This window comes from Mobula hypostoma, chromosome 9 (assembly GCF_963921235.1).
Source record: "Mobula hypostoma chromosome 9, sMobHyp1.1, whole genome shotgun sequence".
In the NCBI taxonomy this organism is placed as follows: Eukaryota; Metazoa; Chordata; class Chondrichthyes; order Myliobatiformes; family Myliobatidae; genus Mobula; species Mobula hypostoma.
In genome coordinates this window covers 7,262,053-7,280,824 of record NC_086105.1, presented here as the reverse complement: position 1 = coordinate 7,280,824, position 18,772 = coordinate 7,262,053, and the positions used below count along the sequence as shown (strand labels likewise).

Sequence of the window (18,772 nt, the reverse complement as noted above, 5' to 3'; positions counted from 1 at the left end):
GAGGCATTATACCCTTTGTAACTCCAGTTACCAGTTCAAAAATTTTAAAATGAAGACCAAGCCTTGAAAGACTTGTCTTTATGCACTCCAAACAGTAGAAACTTTCACTGGTTTTCAGGCAGTTCAGCTATGCCAATGAAATCCATTGGGACACACAGAATTTATCTGGCTCATTTTCTGGTACTCTTCATTGTGATTGCTACATTTTTCTCAATTTCTTTCTGCCTCATTTAATGGCTGCTTTTGTGTCATTTGAGGAATGCATGGTGGTTCAGATTTTAAAAGGGAGCTATAAACTTAAAAAATTCTTAGCTCAGAGAAAAAAAAACATATGTTTCAGAAAGAGAACTGCCACAATGAATTCAAATACTCAGTATATAATCAACATTAAAAGCTACCATCTTATATAACTGTCACCAACTGTTTAGTCAGACTTGCCTTGAACACACTGGGCATAATCAGAATCAGATTTAATATCACCAGCACATGATGTGAAATTTGTTGTATTTGCAGCAACAGTACTGCGCAATACATAACAGAAGGAAAAAAAAGTATATATACTAACTTAGGTAATTAGTGCAAAAATAGAAATAAAAAAGTAATGAGGTAGTCTTCATGGATTTGATGTTCATTCAGAAATCAGATGGCAGAGAGCTCAAAATAAACTATTCCCAATGTCACACTAACAAACATCTCAGAAATGGCTGATGATGTGAAATGTTAACTGTTCTTTTCTCTTCACATATGCAGAATGACCTGCCTACTACCAGCATTTCTTATTTTATTAAATTTGTTATTTCAGAGATCCTAGTTTACAATTTCTGAAGAGCGTCTCACATTTACATGTCATCATATTACTTATTTTCAAAGCACTCCACAACCCATGAACATTTACTAGTAAAGAAAGGACTAGCAGTCAGTATTCTGGACCATTGACCCAGAGACACAAAAGTTCAAATAGCACCATGAAGAGTTTAAATTTAATGGAAAAACATCTGGAATTAAAAATCAATCTCACCAACTGTGACCATGCAACTCCTGGAATGCTGCAATACTCAAATATAATTCTTATACATCTGTAAGTCCATAAATGTGGTGAACTCTTAACTTCCTTTCAGCCAAAAGCTGTTAGGGATGGAAGGGCTTGCTCCATTCTGTATCTCTAAATAATTTTTAAAAATCCTGTGATGCCCTCACACCATGAGAAAATAAATGCCTACAAACCAGATTCTGGTTGTATACAAGGAATAAATCATTTACCTTAGTCAGTGCTGCCCATCAATATTACTATAATACTTTTGCAGAATGGCATTCCAGATTACATGAAATGAAATTGCAACTCTTAAGATTCAGACCAACCAGCATTTTCACAGTTTTAATACATTAATATTTGCCCCAAAGCTCAGTGGCATTCGCAAAGAAAGTCTGGTACAGCTAGAAGCCATCAATTTGTTGGGAAAAGAAGCTATATTGTGGTTTCCTTCTTAAAAGTAAGATTGATTGATGCAAGTATTCTACTTTTACAGCAAGTTGTGAAACAAATATGATTTCTTGAGATGGTTGGCTATCACCAACTTTTGGCTGCATCAAATAAATTCCTCTCAGGCTTCCAGCCGGGTAAAGATATCAATTATAACTGGCATTTCAATGATAAACTCTACCATCTTCATCAGAGATGATGCTGAGGCATGTCTAATCCTGTGGTATTTAGATTATGAGAACACTCAGTCCTCTTTTATTGTCATTTAGAAATGCATACATGCATTAAGAAATGATACAATGTTTCTCCGGAGTGATATCACAGAAAACCAGACAGACCAAAGACTAACACTGACAGAACCACATAATTATAACATATAGTTACAGCAGTGCAAAGCAATACCATAATTTGATAAAGAACAGACCATGAGCACAGTAAAAAAAAGTCTCAAAGTCCCAAGTCGATTGACTCCCAAGTCCCCGATGGCAGGCGGCAAAAGGGAGAAACTCCCTGCCATAAACCTCCGGGCACCGTCAACTTGCTGATTACCTTGGAAGCAGTCGACCCCAGCGGACCCTGAGTCCATCCGTCCAAAAACTCCAAGCTTCCGACCAGCCTCTCCGATACAGCCTCCCGAGCACCATTCTCTGCCGAGCGCCTTCGACCTCACCCCGGCCGCTGAAACACACAAAGCCGAGGATTTTGGGGCCTTCAGCTCCGGAGATTCCGGTTACCACACAGTAGCAGCGGCAGCAAAGCAGGCATTTCAGAAGTTTTCCAGATGTTCCGCTGTGCTCTCACGTCTGTCTCCATCAAATCAGAATTGTGCATGGTCCCCTACCTGATAGATAACAGATATTCATCACCGAAGTGGCTGCGCGTGCTGTCGTTGCGCCATCTTCTCCCCCCTTCACCAGTCCTTTATACCTCCTGTCAAAGAACTTACCCTGATTTATCATATTCTACTGCACTTACCTTTGAGGGACCTTACTCTTTAGGGAACAGAAATAAAGACACTGACCTCGATACAAGGTTAACCCTTTAATACGTGATCTCGGGGAGCTGTTGTCTTACGTCTCCGCCAATGTCAGGTTACATCTCAAATTTATACAGTAACTTTTGTGCAATAGCCAACAGCTAACCATAATTAGTCAGCAGCTTCAAGAAGCACTTACTAAGTATCAGCAAGTCTACCACGCGATACACAAAATTAGGAATGCACGTCTCCAGTCAATTCCTATATTTGCTAGACAATCTCCGAAAAAGGTTAACAATACCTTACAACTGGCATGATCTATTTCTAGCTATTGTTAGCTTGCACAAGCAAGGCAGCGTTTGCACCTTATCTTGTCACCCTCATGACCCAAGTCTTGAGCAATACTTAGCTAGTTAAGCTTGACAACAAAATTTAATTTTCTTTTTAATTTTCTTCCACACTCCCGTAATCCACCCCACCTGATTGGTTAGTCCTCATCCAATTAGTTTTCCGCTGTCCCACCTTGCTTACAATCAAATTCCACTTCTTACTTAGAGTGAGATCCTTTGGCTCTGTTAAAACTATGTTCTTCCAGTTTATTGCAATGGCTTCCTTTACTAGGCAGTCCCAAAAGCCATTGGTGTGGCACAGTAGTTTTGTACTGTCTAAGTCAATCCTATGGCCACTGTAAATGCAATGGCCAGACAGGACGCAAAGTGGAAACCCACATCAAGGAGCACAGGAAGTGTATCAGTTTGGGTTACCCAGAGAAATCGGCAATAGCAGAACATTGCATTCAATAAATACCACTGGAGTAAACATGACTAGGCATCATCCCTGATGAAGATGGCAGAATTTGTCCTCGAAACATCGGTTATAATTGATACCTGTACCCAGTTGGAAGCCCAAGAAGAGTTTATTTATGATATACGCCAAGAAAGCACTAGATCCTTTTTCAGTATCTTGCCAGTCTGCTCAAAACCTTCTCATTCTTGATCCCTGATGTGTGGTGGTCTGCTATTGGTAATACAGCCTGGGGATTCTCAGCATTTCCCTTCGACAACCCCCCAAGCAAACACTCAGACATGTTACTGCTCCATACTACTTCATGCTTTCAATCATTTCCTATTCTTATCAACATCTGAACTTTCTGTGAAACATTTCTGGACATATACCATAGTAAAAGCAAAATGCAAGTTGTATTCGCTGTTCTATTGTCTATAACTGAGTATACTTGTAGAATATAGAACGTTATGATCTGAACCTAGAATTCTGAAAAATTGAAATGAATTAATACATTGAGGTTGCTTTAAATATTATTTATCATAAAGAACCATAGAACCCTACAGCACAGAAAACAGGCAATTCGGCCCTTCTAGTCTGTGCTGAAACATTATTCCGCTACTCCCATTGACCTGCATCCAGTCCAGACCTCTCCCATCCATGTACCTATCCAATTTATTCTTAAAACTTAAGAGTGAGCCCGCATTTACCACGTCAGATGGCATACAAGGAATGCAAGGAAAGAAGGAATGGAAATTTTGTGCTGCTGATTGCCAATTAACCAGAGGAATATATTTTTACTCACCAAACAGCACAGACTTTTTAAACAGGTAATTGAACACAGTTGATATTTCATTGTAATTTTTATATTTTTATAACATTTTACTGTGACCCTTTCAAAAAGGTCACTCAAAACCACTCCAGCCATAAACTGGGAACACCCTGGTGCTTGAGCATTTTCAAGTCTTTCAATAAATTATTTTATATCTTGCAAAGTTCTAGCTTCAACTCCCAGTAATTCATTACTGCCACAAGTCATGATGAGCTGTTGGCAGTAAATTACATTACACTGAAATGACATTTGTCCTGAGAAAATTAACACTTAAATTCTGATAGGCGCTGAGTTATAATTTGTTCTCACAGATAGTATCAGTATCAATCTCAGTCTCAACAGTCCTTTTCAATATAATCTGTTTGTGGATCATTTTCAACCAAATCTCGTTCATTCCCTTTCTCCCCAACTCCTCTCCAAACCCAAATAGGTTATCTACTGTTGGGATAAAATTCTATTGTTGATGCTCTTCTCTACTATACCAAGTGACTAATAAGACATAGCATTCCCAGATTATCACCGCACCAGATATCACAAGTAAAGAAATCTAGCGAGTATATAGCTTCAAGCAGAAAGCAAAAAAAGAGCAATTAGAACTAAAAACTTCCAAATGAGTTCACCCTGGCAAACTTAGGAGCATTATGTCTAATTGTAGCATATTGGCCAAGATGAGCTTACACTATACATACAAGAATTGACACTAGCTCCATCTTGGGATATATATCTTAACTTTCCCCCGTCTCTCATTACCTTTGCCCAACTTTGATCTACACAATTGGGTACAAACAAGTTTTATGTTTAAATCTTCCTTAAAAATTCACTTCATTTATCTTCATTTGTGATTTAAATAATGCATTCAATGTGTAAATTTCCAGTTACTGATGCATGAACTGATACAAGTACCTAACTTGAATATTAGAAAGTGAGAAAGAATCTTTCCAGAGGATGCAGAATTGATATAGCTACTGTGGTGTGGCACAGTAGTGTAGAGCTTAGCATACTAAAATGACAGCACCAGCAACCCAGGTTCAATTTCACCGCTGTCTATAAGACATTTGTACGTTCTCCCTGTGATTGTGTGGGTTTTCTTTGAGGGCCCTGGATTCTTCTTACACTGGAAAGATGTACAGTTAGGGTTAGTGAGTTGCAGGCACATTATGTTGGTGCCAGAGGTGGGACAACAATCCTTGCTGATTTGATGCAAATGATCCACTGTATGTTTGGAAGTACATTTGACAAATAAAGCCGATTTTAACTTATAGATTGCCCAAAACAACAAAATACTCAAATAATGCTAAAAACACCCAGCAGCTCAAACAGCATCTGTATAAAGAGAAACAGAGTAAACTTGTTAATCAGAAACACGAGAAAGTTTAAATGATGGAAATCCAAAGCAACATACACAAAATGCTGGAGAAACTCAGCAGGTCAGGCAGCATCTATGGAAATGAATAAACAGTCAACATTTCGGGATGAGACCCTTCTTCAGGACAGAGAAGGGGGAAGTTGCCAGAATAAAAAGGTGGGGGGAGGGGAAGGAGGCTAGCTAGAAGGTGATAGGTGAAACCAGGTGGATGTGAAAGGTGAAAGTCTGGGGAAAGAATCTGATAGGAGAGGAAAGTGGACCACATGAGAAAAGAAGGATGAGGGGACAAGAGGAGGCCGTTTACCAACATGTCGGACTTAACTTGTTACAGTACTAACTTCCTTGTTCCCAGTTCCGATGAAGGTAAATGACATGAAACATTAACTGCTTCTCTTTCCACAGATGCTGCATGACAAGCGGATTTCTTCCGTCTCTTCCATTTTTATCTCAGGTTTCTGTTTTATGCAGTGTTTTAATTTCTAACCCTAAACATATCTTTTCATAAACTTCATATTTAATAATAGCAAAAATAAATTAAAGAATACATTTTCAAAAATACACTTAAAGAGATAGTTTGTGATAATACAAAAAAATTTAGTTCACTTCCTTAAGTATCCTTCATAAACAGACAAGTCAGGTTAAAGTGATAGTCCCCCCTTACAGGAGTGCTGGATTCCTAGTAGCTCATGAATACAAAATGTACAGAGCATCTACAATTCAGATTATCTATCAGCCTTTGTAGCCTTAGCTATTCAGGGCATTATTTCAAATATTACCAATTTCATTGGACATAAATGCAGTAAATATCAGTAAAACATGGTGTTCTCCAATGATCCATACTATATAAATATGCCGCTTAATTAAGCTGTTTACGAATTATCGGACAAGCAAACACTTGAATTACTTACTCATAACTGAAAGTAACCTACATTTACTTCTACAAGGAAATCTGTCCAACTCATTTTCCTGATTGCGCCGAATGAAATAATAGCATAACATCCATTTGAGATTGCCATGAGATCTTTCTATCTGTACAACGTAGATTCTGAGCATTCAAATCAAAGAAAACAGACTATTTATTACTTTTGCAGTGATTTCAAGCAGTGACTGCAATTGATTCAATAGGTCCAGGTACAAAGGAAGATCAATAGCATCCATACTTATAAATTTGTTCTAGAAATCTCTCTCTTACTTCTCACACACCTTTTCGCACGAATCTAAATTTCGATTAGATTTAAACATAATTTTAATACAAAATCAAATGACCCACTTCTGTTCAGCTTTAAATTACACATCCAGTGCCAGAGATACATATTAATAATAAAAAGAGCCTCAAGGACTTTCAAGGGAGTGTTATATTATTAATTTTTTTTTATTGAGATACAAAACAGAATAGGCCCTTCCAGACCTTTGAGCCACGTCACCCAGCAATCCCCTGGTTTAATTCTAGCCTAATCACGAGACAATTACAATGACCAATTAACCTGCCAACTGGTAGGTCTTTGGACTGTGGGATGAAACCTGAGCACCTGGAGGAAACCCACGTGGTCAGGGGGAGAATGCAAATCTCTTTACAGGCAGCGGCAGGAATTGAACCCTGTTTGCCTAAGCTGTAAAGCGTTGTGCTAACCACTACACTATCGTGCCACCCCACAAGAACGCATAGTCAGTAGGATTGCTTTCTCTTGGATAAAACAGGCAGATGCAACAGATCCCAATGTGCTACCTATACAAAAGTGGACTGACCTAATTAATATACGGCTGGCTGTCTTCGTCGGTCGTGGCTTTGCAGAATGTGAGGTGATGCATTTTGGAAGGTCAAATACAAGAAGAAACCATACAGTAAATGATAAAACCCATAAAAGCACTGATGTACAGAGGAATCTGAGGATGCATTTCTATAGCTCCCTGAAAGTGGGAACAGGTGGATAGAATAATGGTAAAGCAGCATTTTTCGAGCTCATCTTCGTCAGTCAGAGCATTGAACTTAGAAGTTGAAAAGTCATATTGCAGCTGTATAAAACTTCTGTTAGGCCACATTTGGAGTAGTGTGTGCATTTCAATTACTCAAGAGATGGATTACATAAAGAGGCTATGAAAATATTTATACTGTGCTGAAAATGAACGAACCTTAAGTTGCCTCTATCTGCATATTACTTGTACTAGATGAGAGACTTGTTCTTTTTACCCTCACACATAACACTTAATTGCTTGATCTTCTTTAAAGATGAGTTTTCTATCCTTGTAAAGATTTTTTCTGCAAATTTGTTACGTTATTTCTTCACCAACTAATTTATTTTGAGAATGGTATAAGCAGTGGTCAGTGCTGAGTTGCTAGTTCACTCCATACTTCAAATATACTTAATTGGCACTAAAGCATTTCTTGAATATAATCACAATTGAATATTGGAAGCATTAAACTCTAACAAGACAAAATGATAATAATCTAGTCAGCTGTTTCATTACTGTTGAGGTAGGGATAAATATTGATCAGTTGAAAGTCAATACACTTAATGCAGCAATGAGGACCTTGGTTTGCTCATCTTTACGTGGCATGGGATTTGAATCTGGAACTTCCTGATTCATTTATTTATTGAAATACAGTGCGAAATAGGACATTTCAGCCCTTCAAGCCGTGCCACCCAGCAATCCCCCAGTTTAGTCCTAGCCTAATCAAGGGACATTTTATAATGACCAATTAACCCACTAACTGATAAGTCCTTGGACTTTGGGAGGAAAGTGGAACACCCGGAGGAAACCCACCCAGTCACAGAGAGAACGTACAAGCTCCTTTAGGCAGCGACAGGAATTGAACCCAAGTTGCTAGTACTGTAAAGCATTGTGCTAACCACTACGCTACTGTGCCGTCCATAAGCAAGAGAGACTGAATTCAACCAATACCAGCACCTGCAAAGACAGGTAAGGAAGGTAACCATATGCCATTCTTGCTTGACACCAGCTACAGTTACATGCTGTCCATTTTCTAAATTTAGAATACGTTTAAAAATCAAGCAATCTCTGAACAAAATCTTTGGTGGAGCTGACTTGATGGGCCAAATGTCTCAATTCTGCTCTTATGTCATGTGGTCTTGCTTTTAAACCATTTCTAACTTGGTAAAAAACAGATAGTGGGAAATAGGTCAGCTGAAGTAAACAACTTTCTACCAGTACATTTATTCTTAACCAGAAAAAAAACTGTTTAATTAACATGCTTAAACAAGCAGGGACAGTCTACTTTTCTCAAGAGTGGGATGAACTAGCAACACACTACTGGCCACAGATTACGCCATTCTCAAAAATGAATCAGTCGGTTAAAAATATAAAGCTCCTCATTTGCTGAAAAAAACATTGGAAGGATAGAACAAACAATTAAGTACATTACAACAAGACAGAAAGAACAGTTTTAACAATACTTAAATCAAAGCAAGTTGTAAACTAAAAGTAGTAAGACTAGACCTCTGTTAGTTTAACCATTCTAATTTTTTGACTCAATGGAAGCAACCTATTTACTTATAATATCAAAATCAGACGACAATAGCTGTTTAACAAGCAACTTTTTAAATCTAAGTTCCTCGTTCTTAAAGTTTAAAATTGGGGGCACCCAGGTAACAAAATTCAAAGCAATGCCTTTAGAAGTCCCCCTGAATACCCAAGGCTGTAGCAAGTTATAACGACGACCTTTCAACTATCGAAAAGAATGCCTGGAATTCACTGTACCTGGTGAGATACTGTTTATTCTACGAGTTGGTACAGCCAAGGTGCCTCAAAAATCAATTCTGCAATAATTTGTATATAAATATATACACTGATATTTAGTTTGCTTCAGTGAACTAACATTTTAGCTGGAACATTAGCATTCATGCTGAAGCTGGGAATGTGGTGGGGTGGTGGGGGGGGAGGGGTGCAGTTAACTTCATTTGAGATCAGAGGAATACATTCATGTCCACTTCCCCCACCCCTCCGCAACCTCTCATGTTATAAACAGAATTACCTCTTTGCTTAAAGAGTTGAAGTAAGTTCACAGACACAAGAGTTTTACTTATTCCTTCCCAGTAGCACGGCTAAATATTTTCAATACATAAAAGCTTACATTCTTCTCTAGCTCTTGGGTTATAGCCAAATTTTGACATTTTGGATGACAAGCAATCCAGTGAACCAGCAAAGGAAGAACTCAATTGGTTTAAGTTGAATGCATCTATAACATCATGTCTTCTGCTTCACAAGTCCTTAACCATTTAACCACCATACTCTGCAATGATTTTCAAAGTGATAAATGGAACTACATAAATGAACTTTAAACAAGTTAATAAAAGGCAAAATGAAGCAACACACACAAAATGCTGGAGGAACTCAGCAGGCCAAGAAGCATCTATGGAAAAGAATAAACAGTTGGCGCTTCAGGCCAAGACCCTTCAGCGGGACTGGAAAGAAAGAGAAGTCAAAGTAAGAAGGTGGGGGTGAGAGAATGAAAAAGCACAAGATGGTAGGTGATAGGTGAAACTGTAACTGGGGAGGGGGTGAAGTAAAGAGCTAGCAAGTTGATTGGTGAAAGAGATACAGGGTTAGAGGAGGGGGAATTTGATAGGAGAGGACAGAAGACCATGGAAGAAAGTGAAGGAGGAGGAACAGCAGAGGGAGATGATGGGCAGGTAAGGAGATAAGGTGAGAGAGGGAAACAGGAATGGAGAAAGTTGGGGAAGGGCAATTACCGGAAGTTCAAGAAATTGTTGTTCATGCAATCAGTTTGGAAGCTACCCAGGTAGAATATAAGGTGTTTCTCCTCCAACCTAAGTGAGATCTCATTGTGGTAGTAGTGGAGGCCATGGACTGACATGTCGGAATGGGAATGGGAAGTAGAATTGAAATGGGTGGCTACCAGGAGATCCCACTTTTAATGGCAGATGGAGCATTGGTGCTCAGCAAAGCATCTCACCCTAATACAGGAGGTCACAGCAGGAGCACTGGACACAGTAGATGACCTTGCAGGTGAAGTGTTGCAAAGTACCATAGTTAGCTGCTGTAACAGGTCACAAAGAATCCAATATGAAGTGAAACAATGAAAGCACAAGAGACTAATAAAAGACCAAAATCACCAATATCTCACAAACCACCAGGTTGCTTTGTTTTTAACTGGAAAGTAATATACCACTGGCTGACCAGCCAGTGGAATCTTCCAGTCATGTCTGTCTAAGACTGGACTAATTTTTGTTTTCATTTTTTCACAGCGCACATCTCTTCCATCAAACAGTGCTTGTGTTTAAACCAAGATGAGAACTATTGTTCAAATATGCAAATTTTAAAATTGTTTAACTAATTGAACACTTTTTTCTTAAATACACAAACTGTATCATATCAACACACAAAATGCTGGAAGAACTCAGGGCAGGTAGCATCTATAGAAATTAATAAACAGCTGATGTTTCAGTCCAAGACCCTTCTTCAGGGCAGCACCATACTCTGTACAATATTCCAACATGAAAATATAATCAGGAAGTCACATTTTCCCATAAAACATAGCTGGTCATTCTCCTGGGCAAAACACTGGAAGTATATAACTACAACATCTTGCCAAGAAGATATCATGTGGCAAAAAATGGTGAGCACAAATAATAGATATGCAGAAAATTATGTCCAAGGCCATCATTTCACATTGGTCAGAACTTCAAGACTAAACTCTTTTTCACTCCCAGCTATCTCCAGAGTCACAATCTCATGGTCAAGGAAAAATAAACAAAACACAATCAAGGGATAAAATAAATACTGACAATATAAGATTAAAGATTTTTTACCTCTATTTAATTCAGTGGGCACTGCTCCATGGAGAGAGAGCTGAATATTTAGTCCTGAGCATGTACAATACTATACCAACAGTACATTAATGTGTAATTTCTTTATCCACATAATTTCCGTTACTTTACTCAGTTGAAATTTGTCATTGCTACCTTACAGCATTCATTACATTTTATTTACCAGCTAAATAGTTAAAGCTATATTTAACTGAGAATCACAATACTGTACTGCTATAGCAGTTTTTTTAACAAGATTCACATGTGGATAGCAAATTACTTTGCCTTTCTGGTTCATGTGCCTTCATTTTTCCATATTGTATTGTATCTGCCAAGTGCCTTCCCACTCACTCAGCTTGACTATATCTCCTTTCAACTTCTTTAAACTTAGTGACACCTACCTCCTCAGTCATCTACTGTCGCGATAAGGTCATACTGGATAGCCTACAACCTGATAGCATGAACATCGATTTCTCAAACCTCCGGTAATGCCCCCCCCAACCATTCCCCATCCCCTTTTCCCTCTCTCACCTTATCTCCCTGCCCGCCCATCGCCTCCCTGTAAGTGCTCCTCCCGTCTTTCCTTTCTTCCATGACCTTCCATTCTCTCCTATTGGACTCGCCCTTCTCCAGCCCTGTATCTCTTTCAATGATCAACTTCCCAGCTCTTTATTTCATCACTCCCCCTGCCAGTTTCACCTATCACCTTGTGTTTCTCTCTCCCTTCCCATACCTTTTAAGTCTACTCATCTTTTCACTCCAGTCCTGCCGAAGGGTCTCGGCCCGAAACGTCAACTGTACTTTTTTTCCATAGACGTTGCCTGGTCTGCTGAGTTTCTCCAGCATTTTGTGTGTGTTGCTTGGATTCCCAGCATCTGTAGATCTTCTCTTGTCTGAAACTCCCTGAAGTAGGTATTTCCAGTTTGCTTCACTTCAAAGTTAATTTGAGCCTTAATACCCAAAATGACAGTGAGGCAAGCTGAAATTATGTTTGCCAGCATTAAATGCGCATTGAGCGTCAAAGCAGCTTGTGGGAAGCTGACAGGGAAAATAAACTTTTTTTAAAAAACTGTGAACCAGCTACTGGGCCAGATATTAATCTGGTTTTAATTAAAAACAGCTTAACACAAAGTAAAGGACATAGTATATTCACAAAAACAAAACTGAAACAGTGGTCACAGGCTGGCAGACAAAGCACTACGTTACTTGCATAAAACATTGAATATTTGAAGGCACTCTTTCCTCACTGACTTTGGAATGTGCAGGTTTACCCTTACTAAACAAAAAAAGTCCCAAACATTGCAATACCTTAAGACACAATCTGCTCTCTAACATCTCAAGTGAAGGAACTTGGTACTTACTGCTTATAGATAAAATGTGCACGAGAGATTTGAATGACTGTTATTTCTGCACCAAAAGAACTTCACACCTGTGCAATATTCTTTTAATGAGGCACGGGAGACAAAATAAGTACAAAATTGAGGAAATATGGGGAAAAACAAACATCCAAAAAAGAACGGAATTAGGATCAATACAGCTGGGCAAACAATTACTGCAATATTCCAAATTGGTAGCTCGCCAAAATTCTTTGTTATGTCTTTGCTATAAATAAATGGTGCATGAAAATAAAAGTTGGATCAGCTTCAGCAGGCCAAGGACAGCCCTGCTCTGGACAATCAACCTACTTCTGCAATGGGACAGTAGGGGGCAAAAACTAAAATTTACTGTCCAGTCGTAATCATAAAGCAGAACAATTGGAATGGAAAGCCAGGCAATTCTTACATTTAAATGGCAAGATGTTGGAGCCTTTCAAATCTAGTGAGATTCCATCAAGTAATAGCGATTTTTGATTACACATAAGCACCACTGTCAAGTCAACAGCAGAATTTCAAGGGCAGTTTATATATGGCACCCTTTAGTAAACTATGTTATATACTGAATCTAATTATAGCTCTTTAAAAATCACTCTACTTCAACGATAATTAAATCTTTCTCAAATTATTCATTATCTTTTACCAAAGAAATATATTTTAATGAGCTATTAGACAATTGATTTGTAATTTCAGTTCGAAGTTACTAAATTCAAGCCCATTTCAATTACAGCAGGATAAATGGCCAACCACAGAACTACTCGAGCCCTTTCACTGCAATTAACTTGAACTAAAGTATTTAGCATAACTTGTTTTACTGGTTTGATTGAGGTTTTAGCTTCATCTGTGCATAGTTTTATGGATGAAAGTAATTCAGAATCTACATTAAAATAAAAGAGCTAATGAGACTTTTAAAGCAAACAGAATTATGGTTTATTTGAGTTAATATGAAACAGACATTTCAAGTTTTCATTTGGAAACAAATCAAATTGTAATTACCTTGTGGTTTAATGTTTGAAGCCTCAAGTTCCATGGATAATATCTGCAGTACTTGTGGTTCTACGTGCCATGTCCTGAGGACAATGTAGTTGTCAATCTGGTCTGTTGCTTTAAAGTTACTAGTCTTTAAAGACAATTTGTATCATTGTGGCAACTTACAGTCAGTCGAGAATAATCAGAGGACCTTCTAATTTTAACTTTGCCAGGTCAATGCGAAGATGAAAATGAATAATAATCCGAGGAACCTTCAACAATAAAGACCTACCACAACAAGGTCAAAATCCTCTCTCAGTTTTGATGCCGAGGTGCAACGGATGGCATTGTGAAGCATTTCAATCACTAGACACATATTCTACAATTGATCCCACTGAGGAACCACCATGTTTTATCTGCGGAGGTCAAAAAGACAGGTGCAGAATCAGAATCAGGTTTAATATCGCCAGCATACAGCATGAAATTTGTTCACTTCGCGGCAGCAGTACAATCCCATACATAATATAGAAAAAAAACTGAATTACAATAGTTACATTTATATTAAATAGTTAAATTAAATAAGTAGTGCAAAAGAAAGTTAATGGGTTTAATGTCCATTTCAAAATCAAATGGCAGGGGGAAGAAGCTGTTCCTGAATCAATGAGTGTGTACCTTCAGGCTTTTGTACCTCCTTCCTGATGGTAACAATGAGAAAAGGGCATGTCCTGGGTGATGAGGGTCCTTAATGATGGATGCTGCCTTTCTGAGACACCACTCTTTGAAGATGTCCTGGATACAACGGAGGCCATGATGGAGCTGACTGAGTTTACAACTCTCTGCAGCTTACTTCGATCCTGTGCAGTAGCCCTCTCCCTCCATACCAGATGGTGATGCAGCCAGTCAGAATGGTCTCCACGGTACATCTGCAGAAATCTGAGTGCTTTTCGAGTGTTTCAGGCGACATAACAAATATTCTCAAACTCCCTATGAAATATGGCCCCTATGGCAGCAGTACAATGCAATACATGATAATATATAGACTACTAACGTCTATCTCAATATCTCATTGGAAGTGCTACCAAATCCTTTTTCAAAAGGAAAATGACACAAAGGTCTGTTACAACACTAAGATGACACAAGTGGAGGAAGACGTCACTTCCCTACTTTTTGCTGGGGAGGTTTGAGGCAAAAGACAGCAAGCAGCCCACAACTAACACACAAGGTTCTGGCCATGAACCTTGTTTATCTATTTATAAGCAACAAGAACACAGAATAATAGTTGTCTTTAAAGATTATGTTATAACTGCAATAAAGCTAGTGAGGTAAATGTGCACAAAACCAAATTTCCTTCAGCTTACAAACAGATTTATTTTGACACTGGCATTAAACACCATCATACCCCATAAACTGGTGGAGAAACTGTTCTCGCTGGGTCTCAACACCTCCCTCTGTAACTGGATACTGGACTTCTTAAAAGAAAGGCCACAGTTAGTCCGTGTCAGCAACAACATCTCTCGTCCCATTACAATGAGCACTGGCTTAGAATTTCTATCAATCAAAAACATTACTGGAATTCACAAAAGTAAACAGAATTTTCCTGGTATCAAAATATATCTTTAAACCAGAACCTGTTAACATTGTGATCAGGTTATTACATTGAGATATTCTATTATATAGGCAAATAATTAGCATTTAGCTCACCTCTGGTCTTCATAAATAACTGATTATGTACTATGGGGATTTAATTCAGCTTTGGCAGTGGCACAAAACAACTGATTGACAACCTGTCTGCAACCCACCAAATTTCCATTCCACTGAAGTCATAACCAAGAGAGAAAAATCCATCACTTCTGTTCAAGCCTCATGATTTGAAAATTAAAATGTACCAGCTTTTTCCAGTTCTCACAGTTCACTCTTGTTAATGCATCCACTATGCTATAGTGAAGCATTTCGGGATGTTTCCTATGAAATTTATCACTATGACTAGCTGTTGTTAATAAAGCAAAATACTGACACAAGTATTCTAATTATACTTCGTGCATTTAAAAGGTGCACTTCTCTACCACAGCAAACAAAAAATCCATTGTTACAAAGCACCTGGTATCTACATAATACAAATTCCATAGAACATAGAACAGTACAGCACAGAACAGGCCCTTTGGCCCACAATGATGTGCCAAACCAGCTAAAGTAAATCTAAAACCCCCAAAAACTAATCCCTCCTACCTACACAATGTCTATATCCCTCCATCTTCTTTACATCCATGTGCCTAACCAAATGTCCCTAAAAGCCTCTAAAGTATTTGCCTCAACCACCATACCAGGCCACAGGAATTCTGCAGATGCTGGAAATTCAAGCAACACACATCAAAGTTGCTGGTGAACGCAGCAGGCCAGGCAGCATCTATAGGAAGAGGCGCTGTCGACGTTTCAGGCCGAGACCCTTCGTCAGGACCTCACCATACCAGGCAGTACATTCCAGGCATCCACTATTCTGAGTAAAAAGAAAACTTGCCCCTCACATCCCCTTTGAACCTACCCCCTCACATCACCGTCACTGACCCCCCCCGTCACTGACACCCCTGTCACTGTCCACCACCTCCCCCGTCACTGTCCACCACCTCCCCCCGTCACTGTCCACCACCTCCCCCCCCAGTCACTGTCCACCACCTCCCCCCGTCACTGTCCACCACCTCCCCCCGTCACTGTCCACCACCTCCCCCCCCAGTCACTGTCCACCACCTCCCCGCCCCCTCACTGTCCACCACCTCCCCGCACCATCAGTGACCCCCTCTCACCTTTGATGCATGTTCTCTGTATTAGACATTTCAACCCTGGGAAAAAAGATATTCCCCGTCTCCTCTATCTATACCTCTCATAATCCTATAAAATTCTATCAAATGTCCCCTCGGCCTCTGCCACTCCAAAGAAGACAACCTAAGTCTCTCCAGCCTTTGCCTTTTCTGAGGCTCTAGATCCAGACATACTTAACCTAACACCTTCTGATGATGGGGAAGTGCTTCTCTACATTACAGCTGAACGTACTAAAACACAGCTGCTTGAAGAGCTCAGTGAATCACACAGCACCGGTGGAGATACAGGATGGTTACTATTTCAGAGTGAGACTCTGCAATCAAGATTGTCCTGATGCAGGGTCTCAACCATCCACAGACACTGCCTGAACTGCTGAATCCTTCCTGCAGTTTGTTTTTTTCAATCCAAGTTTTGCAGTCTCTTATCCCAACTGACAACATGCCTTAATTTGTTCACATTTCAGCAGCTAGACAGCTCAAAGGTAATGAAAAATCTCCCAGTACAATAGGGAACACACTGTTGGAGGAAAGAAGCATGCTGCCATGGAAAACAAAGTAATATCCCTGCTGGAAAAAAAAGCAAAGCTATATCTTTCCAAAGCTACAGAGTCTAATTGCTAGTAAGTAAATTGTGGATTCTTACAGTGCTCAATTAAGACACTGCTGTAAGTAAACACTGGGAAATTCATAGAAGCAGCAATTACAAGACTACAGACAGGCTGACGGCTGCATTTTGTATTTCTGAAGATTTCCTTTGTACGTCAAGTGCCCCACTTCAAGTACAACAGCAAGGAATGTGCACTTGAAGTAGGCAGGGTGTTTTATAGAGCTATAAATAACTAGTACATCAAAAATTAGTTTTAAAAATGGCAAAGGTAACTGCTATGCTTAATAATATTTCAACATTTGATGGCATTGTAAGTGGCACTGCTGTCTTACAACCACTTGAATCAAAGTTCAATTCTAAGTGGGAAAAAGGAAAGGGGATGGTGAAAGGGGCAGGGTGGGAGGCAGTTACCAGAAATTCGAGAAATCAATATTGGAGGCCATCCAGATGGAATATAAAAGGTGTTGTTCTTCCAACCTGAGCGTGGTCTCATCGTGGCAGTAGAGGAGGCCATGGACTGACATGTTGGAACGGGAATGGAAAGTAGAATTGAAACGGGTGGCCACCGGGAGATCCCACTTTCTGTGGCAGATGGAGCACAGGTGTTCGACAAAGCAGTCTCCCAAACTATATCGGGTCTCACCGATATACAGGAGGCCATCTTTTGTCAAATTGTGACCAGGTTGTTTGCATTTTCTTATAGAAAACCAGGAAGGGCCAATGAGGTTCCAAAGATGAAACGTTGTTTAAGTCATGATACTATTTATTACCCTAACCAGATAAATGAATATTACATTAGTGGGGTCTATGAACAGCCAAAAGGTCAGCTGCAATTCAAGAATCCAGCTTTAACTTTTCTGTACAGTGTTCAGAAACTTAAGGCATAAGCTAAATTGTGACGGAACTGAACTGAATATGCCTGAACTCTTTCAGTTTTGTGTTTTATATTCCGTGTTTTTCTTGTTGCACGATATTTTTTAGCACGTGGGGGGGGTTCCATATTTTCCCTTGTTTCGTGGCTGTCTGTTGGGAAGATGAATCTCAGGGTTGGAGACTGCATACATACTTTGATAATAAATGTACTTTGAATCTTTTAAAAAACCTTAAAATGCTGTATTTTGCTGCATATTGCATAGCAAGTGTGGAAACTGCAGTAAACATTCCTCTGCCACCACTCCCAAAAGGGGAACGCATATAGTGTAACATTTTGAAAATGCTATTCCATTGAATTTTTTGCCAGTGGTATAGCAGCATCCACACTGGACTTCGGGGTGAGTGGTCGTGGGTTCGAAACCAGCCAGCTCCTTACAAGCTTTCCATCCGTGCTGGGTTAAGCATCGAGCTAGCAACTCAGCCTTGTAAAAAGACAGACAAATGCTAAAGAAATGGCAAGGTTGCAGCCCAGTGCACAACAAGACGCAGAGAGGAACAACAATTCCATTGAATTTGAATCTGGCCTACTCACTCCTTAAAAATATATAGATTATATGCTTGTTAAACAAAAGTAGACTGTATTCACTGTATTTACCCTATACGACTCACTCCAAAATGCACTGATACTCGCTGGGATTCATGTAGTCCAGATGAAGGGGCTCAATTTGAAACGTCAATCGTCCATTTCCCACTGCAAATGATAGCCCACCCGCAGAGTTCCTCCAGCAGTTTATAGAACACTTAGCTGTCAACTTTCAAAGGACAAATGAAAATATATTTAATCATGCCAAAAATAACGTTGAATGTCTCTTATTATAACTTTTTTTTTGTTCAGGGTACAAGAACCAACTTTC

The 18,772-nt window shown here is 39.3% G+C and overlaps 1 protein-coding gene across 4 annotated transcripts in view; it reads right to left on the bottom strand.

Moving 5' to 3' along the window:
• frs2a (fibroblast growth factor receptor substrate 2a) overlaps window positions 1-18,772 on the bottom strand; it is a 119,821-nt gene that overhangs the window by 91,420 nt on the left and 9,629 nt on the right. The window contains exon 1 of one of the 4 annotated variants that reach the window (XM_063057692.1): window positions 13,593-13,823. The exons of 2 other annotated variants lie outside the window; for them this stretch is intronic. The gene's annotated coding sequence lies outside the window, so the exon portion shown is untranslated. Of the gene's footprint in view, window positions 1-9,428; window positions 9,522-13,592; window positions 13,824-18,772 lie in introns of those variants that run through there. One more of the 4 variants, XM_063057695.1, reaches the window with a different exon arrangement.